Genomic DNA, 17,301 nt, shown 5'->3' with positions numbered 1-17,301 from the left:
AAAAAAAGTAGCAGAAGTGAGCAGGCATGTAGTAGGATAGTTTCTTGGGAAGGGGAGATAGACTAATATCAAAATAGCAGGAACAGAAGCAGAAATAATGAATTTGCCTGCATCAGTCTCTTCATTCATGACCTCATCATGCTGGAGATACCGATCAATTTCACTACAAGCAATAAATATTAAAATGAAATTTTTGAGTGTCTTATCAAAAGCTTCCTGACATCAATGGTTTTCACAATTTTTTCCCTGCAAACATTGAATACCTCTTCATCAATCTTTTATTCCCACCTATCTTGTTCCAATTTCTCTCTTCCCACAAAAAGCTTTTGTCCCCCTTCTATTTTTGACTTTTCTTTTTTAGTGGAGGTGCATGAATATTATTTTACACTCCGCTGTGGCTGTGTCTCCATCGATCAGGAAATAAAAAGTGGGTCGGGAGGATGCGTCGTGACCTGCAGGGCTCAGACAGCAGAGACCTGTGAGGATCCGGGGCGCCTGCTGGCACCTGTGGACCAGAAAGCTGCGTGAGTCTGCGCATGGGGTCTCCTGGATCCTTTTTTTTTTTTGACCAGCCAGCTTAGGACAGACATTCTGAGGAGAAGGGAGTTTTCAAAGAGTGTTTAATTCTTAAATGCCATCTGCACACACAATTCCCAGTTTAACAAATACTGCAAAATGTTGTAAAAGCAAATGGTAGGGTCATCATTTTTTGAATTTAATAATTTATGCATATATATTTTACATCATTGTTCATTTTTTTGCAATGTTTGCTTTCTTTTTTCAGGTGTGGTCCCCATAGAATTCCACCACCAATTCCCCGTGACCATCACCATAGTCCCTCGTGTTCTCTCCACCCTCGTCATTTTTGACTGCGTCACCTCCCTGCTCCCGTGACGCATTGACAGTCACTACTTTATGTGTCCTGAAAGCGGAAGGCAGCAAGGCCTTTAATGTTCACAGTCTTATTTTTACAAGTGTAGAAGTATTCCTTTAGCAATATTGGATGTGGTTCACAATGGAATTTATTTGAAAATCTTGCTTCACTTTCCTTAACGTTTTTATTGTTTTTGAGATTTTTTTTTCCACTCAGGCCATGTCTCCATCATTTAGGATACATCTCCATATAATAGCTTGATTAGCCTTGACATCTTAGCAAGCTGTATTTTTTTTTTTTACATTTTCTATACATTTTCTAGGATTTAGTATTTTCCTTCCAGATTCAGTTCAGGCTTCCATCTTCAATGAACTCTTACAATCCAGCAGTAAGAGTTTCATTTTTGTCTTAATCAGTTTCATCTTTGTCTTACATGCAGGTAGTGTTTGTAATACCTAATTTGGTGCTTACTCTCCCTCTGTTTTTGCCTTTTCATTCTTACCTGAATGATATTCGGCTATTTTGTAGTTGTGATTCCATGTAAGGGGTCGCATCAGCTCTCTAGGTAAAGGTCAACTCTGGTTGTGTCTGGATTGGTTCACAGATAGTTTTTTTTTTTTTTTTTAATAGAAGTCTTGATTTTGGTGCCAGCATTTGAAAACTGGTTAATTACATGTAAAAATGTGGATTTATAATTTCACTTGAGTCTAGCACACATGGGCACTCATTTTTGGAGGTGACAGTCCCCTGGATGGAGGCGCAGCTGTCCCTGGACAGAGAGCAGGGCCCCGCACACCGAGCTCCCTCCTGTTTACGTTGATCACTTTTTTTAAAAGATTTATTTATTTATGCATACAAGAACTGGGGTGTAAGCCCAGAGGCGTGGATGGTGAGAGGATTCACCAGAGAGAATGGGGAGCAGAACAGGTGGGTCTATTGAGGTACACTGCTGAGGGGAGCGGCAGGGAGACACGAGAGGTCTGCTGTGCCCTGTGGGTTGCTCCTGGCCAGCTGGGGATCGAACTTGTGCTGCAGTGACTAGCGATAGCTTGATAGTGCTGTCTTTAACCCCTGCGCCACCAGGGAGGCCCCTTTTATCACGTTTCTTCCTGGGCCAGTGTGCACTTGCCGTCACGATTTTCAGACTTTTGTTTACCCATCTAGGCTATAACATCCTGGGAGTCAGAGGTAGTGATTTTTTTGTGACTTTTCTCTATTCTCTTGCTGCTGAAACAGTACTTGACCCATAGTAGTCGTTCAATAAGTTAATTTGTTAAAAGATATCTTTTGTGTGAAGCTGGGCATATATTAAGCTTCTTGAAAGCTAGGGGAAAACAATTTCCAAACAGTTCACGCAAATTAAATGAGTAATCTTCACAACTCCTTTATGAGATTCACAAGGGATATACAATATAGGGATTAATTTATAGTGTGGAAAGAATAACGTTTAATGAAACTATTCCCAATTGAATGTTCAGGGAAGATTTAGATACACAAAAAGTAATTACCTGTAGTGAAAATTGCCCGATAGGGTTGGCACAAGCTGATTCTTTACCAGAAAGTTCCATGGGCTCTCTGGAGTGGGGGCTTGCCTTCCAGAGCCTAAATGCACAGCAAACAAGCATTTCCGAATCACCACAGTGCCTCAGTCAGCTTCACTTACGGTTTATATACCTCACGGTGATCCGGACTAGGCGTCAATACAATCACCTGCCGCAGAACACTTTTTTTTTTTTGCTTCTTTTTTTTAAGATGTGTTTATTTATGCATACAAGAACTGGGGTACAGGCTAGAGCTGTGTGGGAGGGTGAGAGGATTCACCAGAGACAGAGCGGGGAGCAGAACAGGCAGACTGACTGAAGTACACTGCTGAGGGGAGCAGCGGGGAGATGGGAGAGGTCTGCTGTGCCATGTGGGTTGCTCCCTGGCTGGCTGGGAATCGAACTTGTGCTGCAGAGTCTGTGGATAGCTTCACAGTACTGTGCTTAACCCCTTGCACCACCAGGGAGGCCCTTTTTTCTTTTTTTTTTTTTTTTTTTTTTTTGCTTCTGTATTTAGTTATATTTCAAGTATATCACCTGGGGATAAGGGGACTTGTGAAGATTTTTTCCATTTATTTAAAAATATTAATAAAACCACCAATCATTTAAATATTTCTTTGAAGAATTGGTTCTTAGCAATGTAAATTTCTTTTTCATTTCATTATGAACTCTCCAAAGATTGAGCAAAAAAAAAAAAAAAAAAGATACAGCATTTACACAAACATGTAGAACTAAATACATATATAAAATATGATTTGGGATGTTGGCCCTTCGATATACTTAGAAATAGTTGAAAATCATTGTGTATTTTTGACAGGCATTTGAAAATGCACAAAATGACACTCAGTGATCAAATATTAATGACTCGGAGAAGCTAGAGGTAAATAAAAGACTCAGCAGACAAGATTGATTTCACAAAGCCCAATTAGGGAAATAAAACCACAGATTTCTTATTTCATGTTTCTTGTGTTTAGTTTATGCTCCATTCTAGTTAACCTGGTTTTTGTACCCACAGTCCACAGCCACTAGAAAAAAGGAGAAGCTTCCTCAAGCCTTTGCCACTCACCCAGCAAGAAGTGGAAACATCTGAATATTGAGGAAGCACCAGCAGCATTATATAAAATAGATACCAAACAACTGAAAAAAAATGCAATGCTGAAAATTTGTGTATGTATTTATATATATATAAAACATGGAAAAAATGAAGCAAAGAAGATATTCTGTCCCTTTCTCATCATGATACTAAGTTCCCATGTTCTGATTCACTCAGAACTCACAAACCCAGCTGACTTTCAGCGTGAGGCATGCTGAGCACCTCTGTTTAGAGAGAGAGGAGAGACAAGTTCTACGTGTATAACCTGTGATTGCTAATACCACACCAAGTTTATTTTTTAAAAGGATTTATTTATTTATGTGTACAAGAGCTGGGGTGTAAACCAGAGGTGCATGGGGGAGGTGCGTGAGAGGATTCACCACAGAGAGTGGGGAGCAGAACAGGTGTATTCACTGAAATCCACTGCTGAGGGGAGCAGCGGGGAGACAGGCGAGGTCTGCTGCGCCATGTGGGTTGCTCCCTGGCTGGCTGGGGATGGAACTTGTGCTGTAGTGGCTGCCGATAGCTTGACAACACTGTGTGCTTAACTCCTGCGCCTCCAGGGAGGCCCCTAGTATAATAAGTTTAAAAGAAGTTTCTCTAATAACCACATGTAATAACTGTATTCAGAAATAAAGCATTTTTATACCAGGAAAATGGTCTTGAACTAAGAGGGACAAGTTGAGTAGATAAAATCTCCCTTTCTGCAGCGTGTGCTTCAGGCATCCAAACAAACGAGGTCAATGAAAGATGGAGATTAATTAGGGCGCTGATGAATCCTGCCAAAACCCTGGGCACGAAGGCCACGTAGGAAAGGACTTAAGCTGCTCAAAAACGACGAATCCAAGCAAAATTCAGAGATGAGGAAAGGGCAGTTGGAGCTGGATGACAGTCAAACGCTGTGTTTATGGAGCCCTCGGAGGGCCTCTTTCTCGCGCTCCTTTTTAAATCCCTGAGGTAAAGACACTCATTTGAAATGCAATTGGCATTAGTTGCTTCACTTTGCTTTCACTTAGAAATTTCCCATCGCCCCAACTGTTTGGATTGTTCTTTATTTTCGGAGCGTGTGTGTGTGTGGAACGTTAATGTATTTCCAAGAGCAAAAGGTCCCCTCAGGAAACCAGAGCCTCTGCCCTGCCTCCTCCTCTTGTGCTCCATCAGCTCCTGTTTCTGGCTTAGTCTTCTTGAGTTTGTTTTCCTAAAGCTAGGCAGGGGTAGGGTAGGTAAAAGGCATCAGGCTGTTCTGCCCTCCTGCCATTAGGATGGATGAGGGAACCCTGCGGTCCTGAGTGCAGGCCTGAGGGCGGCACCTGGAGTGGCGTGCGGGCATGCGTAGGTGGGCACACCTGGGCTGAGACTGGTTTATAAGGGGGGCGCAGCAGGGTGCGGTGTGGTGGGGGTGCGGCGTCGAGGGTGGAGTGCAGTGGAGTGCACGGAGGAGTGCGGCGCGGCGACCACAAGCCACGGCGAAGAGCCTGTGGCTGCTGGAACCTTCATAAACCTGCCCGGAATGGGTTGGTCGCGTTACAGCAGGTGTGTGTGTTCTGTTTCCTTTTTATGGCATTCCTTTTTTTATGGCGGGAACATTGCTTCACGGCACTTTATGACCTAGAAGCGTAGATTCAGCTGTGTGTTACCACATGTAGGGGCAGGAAGGACCACAGGGCAGGTTCTCTGATCCAGCAGACCGGGTAAAGGAGGAGTCAGAGTCTTCAGTGGTTTTGCAGGTCTTTTATTGGGGTTACCAGGTACACAGCAGGCAGGGGTGCTGGGGAGCCGGGAGGCTGGCAGTCCTCCCAGCCCCCAGCAAGTCTTCACTCTATCTCTCCAGCCTTCTCTCGGCTTCTGCTGCTCTTGCTTCTCTCTCGGCTTCTTGGCTTCTGCTGGCGTCCCCGTGACACCGCCCTTAAAAGCCCAGTCTTAGCCCAGGTGAATCCCATCCACCTAGGCCCACAACCCACTCCAGGTGCCGCCATCAGGCATGCATTCAAGACCGCAGGGATCCATCATCTATCCTGATGGCGGGAGGGCAGAAAAGCCTGACATTTTTCCTTACCCTACACCACACCCACAGCTAAGCCTCCTGACCCCCCATCGCAGTCCATGAAACCCCACCTCACTCTGTCAGTTTTCTTTTTTTTTAAGGATTTATTTATACAAGAGCTGGGGTATAGGCCAGAGATGCGGGGGATGAGAGGATTCACCAGAGACAGAGAGGGGAACAGAACCAGGAGGAATAACTGAAATCCACTGCTGAGGGGAGCAGCGGGGAGACAGGAGAGGTCTGCCGTGCCATGTGGGTTGCTCCCTGGCCGGCCGGGGATCGAACTCGTGCTGCGGAGGCTGCTTCATAGTGCAGCGCTTAACCCCTTGCACCACCAGGCAGGCCCGCTCTCTGTCAGTTTTCTTAGGTTGTGGAAACGACTTAAAACTACAATCAAGTATTTTCAGTGATTAAAATGGTAGACGTCTATACCTATAACTTAAAAATGTTATTTTGTTTAGATATCTAAGTTATTAAGGTAGATTAAATATAACGAGGAAAACACATGCTTTCTGCAGGGCAGTAAGAAGTGGCTAATGCACATCCTTAGTAAGTAAGAGGGATTCAGGACCAGTGCTATCAAGCTTTGCCCGCCCCTGCCACCCCCTTTGGTAGTCTCAGTTCTGCAGTCAGATTTGTAGGGTTTGTTTGGTTTCTTTTTCTCTCTGCCTTTGTTTTGTTCCTTTATATTCCACACATGAGGGAAATCATCTGGTGTTTGTCTTTCTTCTGACTTCCTTAGTGCAACCCCCTCTAGTTTCATTGTGCCAATCAAAACCACAGTGAGACATCACCTTACACTCCCGTCAAAAACAAGACTAACAAGCATTCGCAAGGGTGTGCTGAGAGAGGACCCTCCTGCATGGGTGGTGGGAGTGTACATGCGTCCAGTCTCGATGGGACAGTGTGAATGTGTCTCAAAATATTAAAAATACAGCTATGATTTAGCAATTCCACTCCTAGCTCCCTATGCAAAGAAATAAAATCACTAATTTGAAAGGTTTCATGCACTCACTCCTATGTTCATTGCAGCACCATTTACAATAGTTAAGTTATGGAAACACCTGTGGGTGCCCAGGGACAGATGACAGGACTAAGAAGATCTGGCACATATAAGCAAGGGAAGACTACTCGGCTATAAAAAAAGATGGAACTTGCAATATGTTTTCTTATTCCTTTTCTTCCTTAAGCAGAAATAGCCAACTATACATGCACTTTATTTATTTTTTTGATTTCTAAAGCAATGATGCCACTTATTTTTTTATTTTTTAAAATAAATTTTATTTTTATATTCCCCTTACAATTGCAGTCCCCTTATTTTGACCCCAATCCCTCTCCTCCCCGCCCCCCACCCCCCATAAAGTGTCTCTGCTATGAGTGAGACCATCCGGTATTTTTCTTTTTCTTTCTGGCCTATTTCGCTGAGCATGATCCCTTCCAGCGCCATCCATGTTGCTGCAAACTGCATGAGTTTATTTTTTTGATGGCCGAGTAATATTCCATGGTGTATATGGACCACATCTTCTTGATCCAGTCATCTATTTTTGGGCATTTGGGTTGTTTCCAAAGCTTACATGCACTTTATTTTAAGCAATATCTCCCTCATCTGATATAGAGACTTTGTAACAATAGAGATCAATTTTGAATGGTATTACATCACATTGTTCCTAACGATCTTTATCTTTCTTGTCCATTGTTTTACAGTTGTATAATACTTTGTGTATATATTTATTATACTTTACCCAACCAAATTCTTATAGAAAAGCCTGACTTTTAATGCTCTTTATCCCAACATTTTTTAGTATACCTTGTAGGTATCAATACATGTGTACAGAGTCAGAGAATTGATGGATAGGAGCTGTTTTAGATGAGCCTAGAAAGATGTAGAGTTTGAATTGCTAGAGGGGGAGAAATTGGGGAGTTCTGAACAAGGTGCACGCTGAGCAGGGGTGTCACTGTATCAATGACAAGACTGACCCTCAGGATAGAAAAATTATATCATCAGATAGGGGACTAGATTGGCGATCTCAGTTGAGGCCAAAATAAAACTCCTTTAAAACTGCATTCAATGTTATATTTTATTAATATTTTTTGATGGCATAAGTTTCCATGGCTGGAGGAAAATATATTTGGAGATAGTGGGAGAAATGAACCCGAGGTGATGAAAGTGATGCTAGATTTTCCATGTTATGTACTATTTTGGTAAGATTGCTCGTGTTTTAAAATTGTTTTTTTTTTTTTAAGATTTATGCATATTTTAAAATTGTAGCAGAACAAACAGAATTGAATTATCTTTCAAAATAGGTGTAACTGATTTTGATTATTTGATCATGTGTCCAAAAGCTATGTACATATCTTCCCTAGGAATTGTGTGTGTGTGCGTGTGTGTGTGTAGCGGCAGGAAGGACACAGAGCAGGTTTTCTGATCCAGCAGACGGGGTAAAGGAAGAATCCTGGAGCCCTCGGTGGCTTTTCAGGCTTTTATTGGGATTTACCATGCACATGGCAGGCAGGGGTGCTGGGGGGCCGGGAGGTTGGCAGGCCTCCCAGCCCCCAGCAAGTCTTCACTCTCTCTGGGCTCTGCGGACCTCTCTCGCGTTCTCTCTCGTGGATCTGCTTCTGCTTCTCTGCTTCTGTTCGTTCTCGGCTTCTACTGGTATCCCCACAACGCCACCCCTAAGAGCCCAGTCTCAGCCCAGGTGAATCCCATCTACCTATGCCCACACCCCACTCCAGGTGCCGCCATCAGGCATGCATTCAGGACCGCAGGGTTCCGTCATCTATCCTCATGGCAGGAGGGCAGAAAAGCCTGATGCTTTTATCTCACCCTACAGTGTGTGTGTGTCTGCACATGCATTGGAGCCATATAGTACCCAGCCATAGCCTGTGATAGTGTGATTATCTTCACTGAAGTTGGGAGAAGGGCACGACGAGAAGGTTGCAGAGAATTTATACTGAACTAGTTGAGTCGGCAGCGCCAGCCTGGCAGTGATTGGTGAATCAGAGCAGGTCACCAAGTGACATGGGTGTGTGGTTGCTGGGAACGTAAACCAATGTCTGCTCATATCCCCTGGTTCTCAAGACCTGAAAGTCTTGGTTCTCTGCTCAGGACCACCCAAGGTAGAATTGGGTTCTTGGCTGGGTCTCAGCCAGGGATTGCGTCATTCTTTCAGCTCAGAGTTCAGCCTCTTCTGGTTGGAGGGGTCAGAGGCAGCGTCCAGCCCCTGCGTGCCTTAACACCTGCTCTTCTCATCACTTAGAACCCGCACAGGAGAATCTGCTTCTTGCCGAATCCATTTTGTGCTTCAGATCTTCACACTGGGAAGAACTCCACTTTGAAGGGCTCGTGTGACTAGGCCAGACCGAACCTGTGTGGGCCAGTGGTCCCTTCTTAAGGTTAACAGACAGGGGAGTGACACGCCATCGTGTCCTAAATCCCTGCCACACTCAACAGCAGAGATTTAATCAGAGCGGGCTGTTGGTGGGTCACCTTAGAATTCTGCCTACCACGCCAGGATAGAGACAGAGCACTTAGGAAGTTACTATATTCATCAGGATTTGGGTCAGAAAGGCCTTGATTCAGGAGGGAGAGGGATGAATGGATAGAAGCAAACACATCTTAAACGGGGGATCAATAAGACTTGCTGATTGATTAAGGGATGTGGAAAAGGTAGGTCATCAACAGTGGTTCAAAGCAAATAAAGTAACTGAAGCAATTAATTGAAGCAAGGGCATGAGAAAAGGAGGTGTCTTTGACCAGGAGGTCAGCGAGTTTGGCTTGAGAGAAGTTGAGTCTAACTTAACACTTGGCCACACCGGGATGGGAATATCTGCGAGGCAGTTGTAAATACGTGTATCGTCACAGCAGGGAAAGGAGCTCAGACATGTGGAAACAACATGGCAGGCATCACTTAACAGATGTAGTTCAAGTGCTGAGAATAACTCTATGGTTCAAGAAAAATGGCATCGATATCTGTGAGGGATTGAACTATGTCCCCCCAGACTCCAGATGTTGAAACCGTAACCCCATTGAGACAGAGTCTGCAAGGCGCTGACCACAGGTCAGCGAGATAGCAGATGGCCCTTTTCTGAAGGGCTGGTGCCTGAGGAGGAGAGGCGGAGACCAGGGTGTGTTACACAGGAGCAGCCCTGTGAAAACCGGAAGAAGGGGGCCCCCCCAAGTGTAGGGTAAGGTAAAAAAGTATTAGACTTTTCTTCCCTCCCACCATTAGGATTGATGATGGATCCCTGTGGTCCTGAATGCATGCCCAATGGCGGGCACCTGGAGTGGGGTGTGGGCATAGGTAAGTGGGCACACCTGGGCTGAGGGACTGGGCTTATAAGGGCGGCGTCACAGGGACGCCAGCAGAGCGGAACAGCAGAGTGAAAGAGAAGCAGAGACCACGAGAGAACATTGGAGAGCCCAGAAAGAGTGAAGACTTGCTGGGGGTTGGGAGGCCTGCCAGCCTCCCGGCCCTGCAACACCCCTACCTGCTGTGCACCCGGTAAATCCCAATAAAAGCCTGAAAAGCCAGTGAGGGCTCCAGGCCTCCTCCTCCAGCCGGAGCTCGAATCCTAGAAATCCTGCTCGTCCTTTCCTGCTACTACAGCAAGCTAGGCGGGGGCCCTCACCAGGAGCAGCCCCCACACTTTGACCTTGGACTCCGGCCTCCAGAGCTGTGTTCTCTGCTCCCCATCAGCACTCCCAGTCTGTGGCATTTTATCATGGCCACCCAAACTGGCCCATCGGGACCAGGTACGTTTATAAGAGACGTATTTTTGAGGAGTCAGGAAGATACAGAAGACCAGCAACCAGAAGACCAAGTTGTGGGACACTCGGAGGGACAAAGGGCCTGGAATCCTGGCTTCCTCTGCAGTGGACCAGGCCTCTGATGCTGCACAGGCCCTTGAGCTCTCAGAGCCCTGACCCATAGCTGGCAGTGCCCATCCCGCTGCTGATCAGGAAGACCGTTGTGCCTGCCGGCAGCTCCTTTGATACTGCCAGGTGTATACAACTAAGTCATTTTCTAAGCTCTGAAGCCCTAGGCTAATGCGCGTCAGCCTTAGTGGTGTCTGGAGTTATGAACGGGACCACTGAGGGGAGCCTCACAAAGTGACTCTGCTTCCCTCTCACCTCTGAGCAGACAGGACATCAGCTCTCGCGTCCTGCTGTGGTCCAGCTCTTTGTCACACTGTGATAATGTGGAGGTTCAAAGCCAGGTCCGTGCGGTCCTTACAATTGTCTCAAACAAGAGCAAGCGGATTCCAAGGTGCAGCGTGAGGAGCGTGGGTGTGGGATGGGTATCTCCCAGTCAGAGTGTCTCCCTGGTCAGGGAGCTCTCTGGCGAGGGCACCTCATTCGTCGAGCATCCAACTGGCCAGATGCCTCAGGGGTAAGGACCCGACTGCAGCTGCCTCTTGAGTCTTGACTGTCACAGGAGTGGCCGAGCTCGTTGGGCAGAAGCCAGCTTTATGGCGTGAGGTGCTGTTCTGTGTTTGGTCTGTTCGAGGGGTTCTCTGTTAAAAACGCATGTGGAAAACTTGGAAAAATTCAGGCAAAATATTTCACAAAGTCAAACACTTTAGCCCGACAAAGAAACTGCCGTGAAACGGACGGACTAGCCTCCTTCCTCGCCCGCTGAGGAGAGCTCAAGTGGGTTTTTACCTCATCTTCCCTCTCAGAGATCTACCTTAGTTCTAAAAAAAATATTTAACTGACATCAAGAATCGGAATGGATTACTGTCAAATCCTTTTTCTGTTGGTCTTTAAGGATATGAAAGCTTTTCACATCTCTGAGAAGGTTTAGATGGAGCCTGATAGAATGGGAGTTTTAAGGGATTAAAAGCACTGTGCTCAGAAATGGTTTTCCTTTAAAGACTGACACAACGTATTGAATGTAGTAGGCGCCCTATTCATGTTTGCATTCCAAATTTTATGAAAGTAATTGTGTGTGTCTAACACTATTGTAATATCGAGAGAAGATAGTTTCATAAATCATTTACTGCCTGCTGCTGTGTTTCTGTAAGGCTGGCACACACATGCTCAGTATATTTTGTTTGAAAATGTTTGTATTATTAAAAAAAAAAGGACTAGCAGAGATTGTAAAGCAAACATGAATGCTACTCAACACTAAACACGCTGAAAAGAGCCATGAATCTTCTTTATAAGTGCCAAGCAGGCCCAGGTTCCCGAAGGGAGCAGGAAGCATCTAGAAGAACCTGAAGAGGCTCTAAGGAAGGACGTGTTCATAGAGCAGTTTGAAGACACCGCTGAGGGGTGTCCAGACATCTGCAGGGAAGCTGTTTCTGCAGCTGTGGTTGTTGGGGCAAAAGCACTAAATGCAGGGCTTAGTACCCCGTGAGGCCTGGGGCGGAGGGACAGGAGCTGCGCAGGGGGCCACAGCAGGACAGAGATCCCAAGGAAGGGCCAGGCAGGGCCAAGGAGAGAGGCCTTGAACCTCTTTCTCCTATCCCCTCCCAGACCCTCTGCTCCCCTTCCCACCCCACCCCCGTCCTCCCTTCCCTTTCCATCCCTTCTCCTTTGCCCATTAGCCCACGGTCTAAACCCAACTGGAGCTTGGAGGATAAGAAAGTAGGGACTGGGCTGTGGTCGTGGCTATGGTCATGGCCGTCAGCCTCCAGGGCCTCAACGGGCAGGGAAGGCTGGGCTGGTGGGGCTGGGCTGGTGGGGCTGGGTAAAGGGGTGAGGATGGAAATAACTGGAACAGAGAGCATCGGGACGCCCACAGCACACTCCTGACCTGTGCGTGTTGTGCCGCTGACATGACTTTCAGGGCCGGAGGCCGCTGTTCCCTCTGAGTGTGGTTGTAGCTCGGGCTGGGGACAGCCGCGGAGGAGGGACGTGAATGAGGCAGGAAGGATGAAGACCTCACAAGACATGTTATCTTACAGATAAGTTTGTTTTCGCATGATTTGAGGAGACGTACTTGTTCTCCTCTGCACTGGCTTTCGAATTGTATTTTTCCCCTGACCATGAATGTAAGAATCAAGGCGAATATTTTTTCCAGTTACCCTGCAAACAACCAGTAAGGATTGGCAGGTGCCCGTGTCAGGAAATGCACAGATACATTCTTGGTGGAATTGGTGGATTCGCTCCTTCCACGATTTCTTACTGTGGTGACATTTTAGATTTCATAATCCATGGATTCAGAAAGCAGAATCACTTTCAAAATGCAGCCCGTCCTACAGAATTGGGCCTGTCCCACCCCCACCCGTGGTACCAGGCCTGGCACTTGATACCACACCAAGGTACATGCCTCAGCTGGACGGATGACCTTGTGCGGATAGTTTTGTTGGTGCTGTGGTGTGTTTCCATTGCTGCCAGGCTCCCGTAGCATCTGCCCATGTCATTGCCACAGTCGAAAGAGACGCAAAGCTATTTTACGTCTCGTACTTTCGTCACTGGAGAGCAGCCAATGCAAACGTGACCAACTGTTTGTGGTGAGCTACATGACCCACGAAGATGCAACCAGCTGAGTGACAGAGCCAGGTTGTGCCAGTCACGGCTGACGTAGAGGGTTAGACCGTGGCCATGACACTGACGTCACATCAGACTCCACCTTTGCTGGTGAGCCGGGTGGCAGCCCAGCCGTGTGCTCCTGCCCTGAAGAAGGTATCGCTCGACAAGTCTTTTCACACTTTGAGTTTGCTTCTCTATTTTTTTTATGTTTGTTTTAGTCCTTTTACTGCAAAGTTTTCTAAAAATCATAAGTCAGTAGCTTTTTCTGCTGGGCAGAATAGGTGCATAAATGGTTTTAATTTGAAAAAAAAATTTTTTTTTGCTTGTAAACTTTTTTTTGTTTTTTTTCCCCTCTTATTTTTTATTTTATATATTTTTTACATCATTTTTCATTTTTGCACAATGTATGCATTTTCATCATGGCTACAGTCCTCCTACAATTCCCACCCCCCTTGTTTTAAGCCAGAAAGAAAAAGAAAAATACTGGATGGTCTCGCTCATAGCAGGAATTTAGAAAACCTAAATAAGGGACCAGGAAAAAGACTAATTATAATAAAGTAAAAAGTCAAAGTCAACAAGCAACTATAAACCAGGGACATAACACACTACGGGGGGAGGGAGAGGATAAGGGAGTAGGATCATGACTTGAACACATTTTAATCTCAAGTTAATTTCATGTGTGTTTGGCTTCAGTGTCGTTGGCACATAGTAACTTGGTTGGTAAAGGCTGGTTTTGTGGATGTTGTGAAGACCCCAGCAGGGAACAAACACTGACCTGAGGCATTCTGAGAAGTCTGAGGGAGTCTGAGGAGTCTGAGGGGAGAGTCTGAGGGAGACTGAGGGAAACTGAGGGAGTCTGAGGAAGTCTGGGGAGCCTGAGGAGACTGAGGAGACGGACTGAGGAGACTGAGGGAATCAGAGGGACTCTGGAACATCTGAGGATTCTGAGGGAGTCTGAGGAGGCAGGAGTCTGATGAGTGTGAAGGCTTGAGGACCGATGAGAAAGGAGGAGGGAACTCTGGCCTGGTGCTCTCTGGCTTGGCAGAGGGTAGTTGCTCACTCTCTGGGGACTTTCCAGGCTCCAGAGAGCTTGGCCTTCTGGGGACCTCTTTTCTGTATCCAGGCACCTGCTGGAGCATCTTTATGCAGGAGGGCTGGGGGATCACTTGTGGTCTCACCTATAGTCCTAGGAATGTGCTTTTGGCTTCTGACCGCCGGGGTCTTTCCGTCCTCTAGGTGGCCCTAATGTCTGAGACCCAGGGATGCAGCATTTGCTTTTCTCTCTGTCTCCACCTGGCCCACGTCTAGACCCCAGCAAACAACATTGTTGCCTCCCACTCCCCCCAAACTGGACATTTTCATTTCCTTTATAAAGTACACACACAGGCCCAACTTTGGAATTCCAAAGCTCTTTTCCTGTATTTTGGTAATTTCATTTACACTTCAGTTTTAACCCCATTCTTTTAATGCTGTGAATGAACACTTTGGCCCCTTTGGGTAAATATCCACTCAGAATTCAAGGTTATCAACCTCTTCTTACTTTCCACCCTCTTCTTCAGATATGGGTCATCAGGCCGAAGGGCCTCACCCGTAGGTATGGCCTCAGTAGAGAATTTGACTTGCTGGGGCCATGTGTCTCGCTGTCCTGCACTGAGGAGAAGCTGGGTATTGGTTTCCTTCCCTGTGGTCTGTCACTGGAGCTCATGGGCAGGCCACTCGGCCTCCCAGCTACCTGCTTTAAATACACTTACCTCTCCTGGCTAGAGTCCTATGGACAGGCAGGCTGCTCTGCCTCTTGATCCTTCTTGCTTGTTTGCCAGCTCCTGGCCTGCATCCTCTGTGCCCACAGGAGGCTCAGGACTGTTGCATAGAAACTCCATGTGAGTACACCTCCAGGGATCTGCTGCCACCGTGGGAGCTGGTGTTCCAGAGGCCATTTCCTCTGGCACAACGTGAAAGCCCATCTGTTAGTGTGCTTTCATTTAACTCAACCTAGCCGCCTGTGTCTTCTGTCCCCTCTCGACCTAGGGAGTTGGGCCTGAGGGTATGCGGAAGGCAGTCGTGATGGGTCTCACCTGCCCCCTGAGGTCTGTGCTCTCCCCACACCCTCCAGTTGCCCCGTCCATGGAGCCAATCAGATGTGTCTTCTTACGGCCTTTGCTATGATCCAGCATCCTTCATACCTCTCGGGTCTCATGTAGTAAATTCTGTCCTGGACTCTTACAGCTGCAGTAGACTCACCAATATTTTCTTGAAATTCCAAGTCTAGTCATTTGACCCTTTGCCTGGATTTCTTTTATGTCTTCCAGGCCTCTGAGACTCAGCCTGAGAGTCTGTCGTGAGGTAGATCATGCAGAGCATGAGAGGGCGAACCAAGAAGGGAACTGCTCATAGGTCATATTTCAAATTCTGGGGCTCCCTTGCTGTTTTGCTTCTGTGTTGAGTAGTTGAATGTCTTTCAAAGGTGGGTCAGTTAACAAATGACAAAATCACTAGGAGGATAAAATGGATTTCATCTGAAAGTGGCTGTTCACTCCTTCCACAGTGACTCATCAAGTTTGCTCAGTTTCAGGACATCTTGTGCATCCTCAAGTCTTTATTTCCTTACTAAGTCCCGGCGCCAAACCATTTCCTCTTCTAAAATGAAGACCCGCCATTGAGGGTGCTGTCCTCTCGCTGCATAACCTCAGGGAGACATGAAAGGAGGCCTTTTAAAGGGAAAAAGGAAAGGCGCTCTCAAAGCAGGTCTTTTATCTTTTTGCAGCGCCTTCCTCTGTCGGTCTAACTTTCAAAAACATCTTTCATCTTTGTTTCAACAAGACTCCTTCACCTGTCTTTCAAACAGGAGATTAAGTGCACAGAAACCCATGGAATGCTGTCTGTTTCCTAGGATTTCTTGACTCCTTCTCCCTTACGTCAGAGGGCAGTGGGCTGGGAATGGTGGGTGGGGGTGGGCAGCCAGAGTTATAGGTCAGAGAGCATCCTAACCCCTGCTGTCCCCTGTCCTCTGGTGGCGTCCAGCCTGGCGAAAGCAGTGTCTAAGTTCCGGTAGCAAACACCAGTGAGAGACTCTTGGGGCAAGTTCCTTTTGCATGTAGGTGCTGGTTGGGGCTGATAGCGCTAATGACGTGGCTAAGGAACAGGATCTCGGGAGCTTCACTGTGACCCTCCAGTAAACCTCAAACCACGTTATCCCCATCAGAAGTCACTCTCCCTCTCTTGGCTAGTCAGCAATGTTGTTTTTGATAGTAACACTTCATATCCTTCTTTATCCCCTTGGGTTTCCAGGTTTGCGTTTTCTGGGCCTATGTCTCAGCAAATACTTGGCTGCATTGACAGTTTTCTGAGGTTTAGGGAATGGGCCGTGGCACACATCATGTCCTGAGAGCACAGAAAGTCTTCCTCGTGTCTCTGAATAATGTGGTCTGAATAAGGGCTCACTTAATGTTTACATCTGCCAGAGCTTTGAGAATGAGCATTTAACTGGCTCAACTGGTCAGGTTGGTTTTATCTTCACTTTTAGATTTTTCCTGATGCCTTTTGTGGTGTTCCTGAACAGTTGATGAATGCCTTCACCAAGAAACCTGCAGTTCCTCAGTCTGTTATATGCATGTCAGAGAATTTCCATTGACTGTTTTCTTCTCCTGGGTTGTTAGGACACCGTTGAAAAACATTGAGGAAGTTTGCAAGGAGGAAATGGCCATTGTTGCTTTCAACTAGTTCTTTAATTTTGTTTCAAGAATTATTTCTATGTTTTGAATATGAGGTCTGCTTTATTCTGCAAGATTTATGACATTAACTTTGCCTCAATGTTAGTAACTCAATTGATAAATGTATATGAGGCATTTACACCTTTGGTAAGAAAGATTTATTCATATTATTGTCACCTAATTCAACATGCTAGGTTATAAAGGTATTTGAAAAATCGACCTTAAAATAGTAAATAAAGTAAGTTTTAAATCAAGAAAGTAAGTAACAGAAGAATGTAATTTTGGTACTTTCTGTTGGATTCATTTTTATTTCCACAAAACGACGATTAATGGGGAAGCCAGTCCACAGTGCAGCAGCAGACTTGCCCTGATGTTGGAAAAATCTATTCACTGTGGCCTTGGGAACCTGATACTACAAGCAAACAAGTATCTGCACTTTTACTTGACCTCTTCCACATTTGTTTAGACATAAGGCAGTTTTTCGGTGTGCATAATCCCCACCCTCTTCATGGGGGTGACGGAAGGCCCAAGGATCTCGATTTGAGGACACACTAAAGAG

At 46.2% G+C, this 17,301-nt stretch overlaps 1 protein-coding gene across 4 annotated transcripts in view; it reads left to right on the top strand.

Moving 5' to 3' along the window:
• PRKN (parkin RBR E3 ubiquitin protein ligase) overlaps positions 1-17,301 on the top strand; it is a 1,086,879-nt gene that overhangs the window by 374,526 nt on the left and 695,052 nt on the right. Inside the window, exon 1 of one of the 4 annotated variants that reach the window (XM_054697961.1) lies at positions 504-524. The exons of the other annotated variants lie outside the window; for them this stretch is intronic. The gene's annotated coding sequence lies outside the window, so the exon portion shown is untranslated. Of the gene's footprint in view, positions 1-503; positions 525-17,301 lie in introns of those variants that run through there. 4 annotated transcript variants of the gene reach the window in all.

The sequence above is a fragment of the Talpa occidentalis genome, unplaced genomic scaffold (genome assembly GCF_014898055.3).
Source record: "Talpa occidentalis isolate TD23 unplaced genomic scaffold, MPIMG_talOcc4v2.1 talOcc4.2, whole genome shotgun sequence".
Classification (NCBI taxonomy): domain Eukaryota; kingdom Metazoa; phylum Chordata; class Mammalia; order Eulipotyphla; family Talpidae; genus Talpa; species Talpa occidentalis.
The sequence above is the reverse complement of the archived record's forward strand: the minus strand, read 5'-3'. Positions and strand labels throughout refer to the sequence as shown.